The sequence below is a fragment of the Drosophila miranda genome, chromosome 2 (genome assembly GCF_003369915.1).
Source record: "Drosophila miranda strain MSH22 chromosome 2, D.miranda_PacBio2.1, whole genome shotgun sequence".
Lineage (NCBI taxonomy): Eukaryota > Metazoa > Arthropoda > Insecta > Diptera > Drosophilidae > Drosophila > Drosophila miranda.
This window is the reverse complement of record NC_046675.1, coordinates 6,428,950-6,432,076: the sequence shown is the minus strand read 5'-3', so window position 1 is coordinate 6,432,076 and position 3,127 is coordinate 6,428,950.

Here is a 3,127-nt window from a genome sequence, read left to right as displayed (position 1 = left end):
CAGGGGAAAGGGTTGCTGTACTCGCCACGCGTCTAATGAAGTGCCCTGCAGTTGGTCGAGTGCTCTTCAAGAACTTCAGGGACTTCGCCTTGTGTTTGCCATAATTTGTTTGACCTTTCAATCGGATTCATTTAAGTGTTGCACTGTTGCACGGATGCCGGGGAGGAGGCCGCCTGCCTTTGTTATCTTAAGCGGCGTCCGTGGCGGGGTCGCGTGCCACGCACTAGATCCTTAAACCGATACATGCTCATAGCTTTTGGCACTATACCATTTTCATATTTGTGGATGGTCTCATTGTCTGGTTGTCGCCTCTGTCTGTTGGCAGAATAATCAGTTTCTCATAAACTCAAATCAGTTTGTGGCACATACAGACATTTATGCGAGTGCGAGTGCGAGTACGAGTACGCGTGTCTCCATCCCTCTCTATCGCTCTCTATTGTGTGCGAGATTTATGTGTCTGGAACGGAGAAGACTGAAATATGAACACATAATAATTTGGATTTTTACACACGGAGTACAGGGTATACGTATGGTTTTAGTGGAGGGATAGGCCACAGAGGGGTCTTCAAAGAAAATTTGAGCTGAAGCTAAAACACAATACTTTTTAGGCAACAAAGAATAAAATAATAAAATAAAATAAAAATCTTGAAATTTTAGTATTTATATATAGTTTATATATATATATATATATATATAGTTTATATATAGATAGTCGAAATTAAAAAAAAAAAATAATTTTATTTTTATTAAATTTTGATATTGAAATGGTATTATTTTATTTAAATATATTTCATATTTAAATGAACTTTGTTACATACATATTTGAAATAAATTGTATCCTATTTAGATTAAATTAAGTTAAAATTCATATATGTATATTTCATATTTAAATTAAATTTTTAATTAAAATTTAAATATTTCAAATTTAATTGTATTTTAAATCATATTTAAATTAATATTTATTAATATTTTATACTTAAATTCGAATACTTAAATATTCTCATAGTTGACTTAAATTTAAATTTAAATATTTCATATTTAAATTTAATATGTTTAATATTTAAACTAATTTTTCGTCTATTTAAATTAAATTTAAAATACTCTTATGGTTGAATTAAATTAAAGTTAAAATGAAATATTTCATATTAAAATAATTATATACTCGAACTTTTACTTAAAAATTAAATAAACTTCAAAATATGTAGGAATGTTAATTAATATAACTTTTGTTGGTATTCAGTGTAAGTTTTTAATACCTACGACTTTCGCGACGGACAACTGATGAGACGACGACTGACAACCGATCAAATGAGAGTCCTCTCTCGGGCGCTTGACGGCTCTCGCGCTCTCGTGATCTGCTCTCTCGCTTTCGGGATAGGCGACGCGAGCATAGCACCTTCTTACATGAGCTTTTGCCCTGTAAATTACAGGGTGTGCCCTAGTTCGTATGTCATATTTATTGGTTCTTTCTTGCCTTTGCTTCGATTGCACTTTTTGGCCCGTCAATATGGGCGGAGGAGCACCAGGCACTTGTGCAAGAAAGTTGCCAACTCAAAGACAAAGCCCAACCACGCACTTTTCCCCCACTTGAAAAGAGTGCCAGACCAGGACAGGCCAGGACCAGACCAGACCAGACTGTAGACTGGTGGCATCCCATCCCCAGATGCCTCTCACATGCAATCATAATCAGAGCCGAGCCCCCACCCCTTGCCGGTCCCCCCGATTTCTGCCTTACTGGCGTCTCTCCAAATTTAATTACACGGCATCGCTTTGAAGCGCCCAAAACGGGCAGAAAATTGATAAACAATGAAAATTGAATTGTGCGAAACTGAAAGGGAAAAGCCGCGACAAACGAGGGTTGCCCGGCCGATAGGGAAAGTAAAGGTTGCAAAGGGTTGGGCGGGCACACACACACACACACACACGTACAAGTTGTTAATAAAATAAACAAAGTTTTCTACCAGCAACCCCCAGGAACACCCACCCCCCCTCATGCCTGCCCCGTGTGGTGGCAAATACATTTGTCGCCCCTGCAAATCATATAATCGCCGCCGTTGCGCGACTTTCAATAATCAAATTTAAAATATTCCTTCTGCCATCCTTCCCCCCCCACCCCCCCCTCCCCCAGGCCATGCCTTTTGCTGACTGTTTGTTTTGGCCGTGCGGGGTCCTGGCCCGTTTTGTTGTGCGACTTTTATTGAGATTTATTGCAGTTCATTGGGAGGCGCCATGCAACCGACGACCAACCCCCCCGCTGTGTAGCTGTGGACTTTTGCTTATTTTATATGGTATACCAATACCCTTTCCTGCCAGTCCCGACTTTACTCTAATCCCCAAGTTCTGACATTCCAGAGGAGCCGAGCCAACAGTCTTGAAGTGCAGCTAAGACCCCAAGAGGATGTTCAGATGAAATTGCAGCTGCGGCCTCAAAGAGAGTATTTAGACATCAGCCTTGAGCCGTGAGGAATTCCTCTTGTTTTTTTTTTGCAAATACTTTATTCACTTTGTCTATGTTTGCGTATAATCTCTGGTTTATTGAACATGTGCCCGGGCAAAGGGAGATTTATGAACACTCGACACTCGCTCACCTTTAAACAGGCGCTTGTACGCGGCATCATCATCATCGCAAAAGAATCGCAGTCCGGGCTGTTATCGAGCTCTAATTAATTTCATTTGGACTTTAACAAGTCGCACCCGCCTCCCCCCCCCCACGAAAGGGTGGAGCGGACACGCAAAACCCCGACACGGGGTGGTTGTCCCCATATCGAATTCCAGTCGCGACTTGATTTGACTTCCTAACTGCCCTGTCATTAGGCCTTCGTTTTGTATCTGTATCTGAGCGCAGCTCATTTCATTACTGCGTTCATTAATTTGTGTTTCTGTCTGGGTCTGTCACGGGGTTACTTTTCCTTTTCCTTTTTTTTCTTTTTTTTATACACGGTACTCTTGGAATTCAAAGGGTATATGGACTCATGGATAGACAGGGCAGGCCATTAGGCCTCCAATCACATTTTTTATATTTTCAGCAAAAGGTAGTGTTCTTTTTTAGGGTATATCTAACTATTTCTAGTCTTGGTTCTATCTGATTATAAAAAAAAAAAATACAAAAAAACATTTTCTTATTCAT